This window comes from Arachis ipaensis, chromosome B04 (genome assembly GCF_000816755.2).
Source record: "Arachis ipaensis cultivar K30076 chromosome B04, Araip1.1, whole genome shotgun sequence".
NCBI lineage: Eukaryota > Viridiplantae > Streptophyta > Magnoliopsida > Fabales > Fabaceae > Arachis > Arachis ipaensis.
Window position 1 is genome coordinate 5,719,924 of NC_029788.2, and position 859 is coordinate 5,720,782.

Consider the following 859-nt stretch of genomic DNA (forward strand, 5'->3'; position numbering starts at 1 on the left):
CTGCACCGTACTTTAATTTTGTTTTTTAATTATATGTTATTTTTTTTCAAAAAATATAAATGTGTCAAATTGATCAATTTGTTAAATAATAGTGTCACATTAATTAAGTGGCACTTAACATTCGGATAAATTTAATAATTTTTGTTTCAAAAAAAAATTTAATTTTATATGATTTTATTTATATATTTTTTAATAAACTTAGTAGTTTTCTATCTTGAAAAACACATTAATCAATGTGTTTGGGTGATTAGTTGTCGTAAGTCAAATTTTTGGAATTTAGCATATCTGGATTTAAAACTGTGGTACAGTCCAAATATTTTCATCACAACGAACATATAAGTTGCACTGTTCCAAATAAGTACGATTCAATCGGTCCAACTCAGTTCGTGTAGTCTTATTTATATGGGCCGTATTTATTAAGATACGGGACTCCACAATTCATATTCAAATAAGTTTATTCTCCCATTACTTTAATTATTACCACTAAAATAATAACGGTCTCAAATATATGATAACTTCTAATTCTGAATGGAAATAATTGTCTATTATTATCTGAAGTTATTTTTAAAAAGTGATTAAATCTCATCTATAACTTTATAAATATTTTAACATTTTAAGTATTTTTTTTCAATTCAATTTTACTGAAGCTTGCTAAACTCTTGTTGATGCTTAGATATGAGAGTCCATTATAAGTACTTTTGTCCCATTACCGTCGTCTAGACGAAGACGTTGAAAAAATCTCATCCCAATGTACAATAAAAAATTTTACTCAAAAGTGTTTGAACCGTACCTCACATCCAAGCCTAAGAATACTATCTAATTTTAGATAAGACCTTGAAACAATAACAATATATGTTCA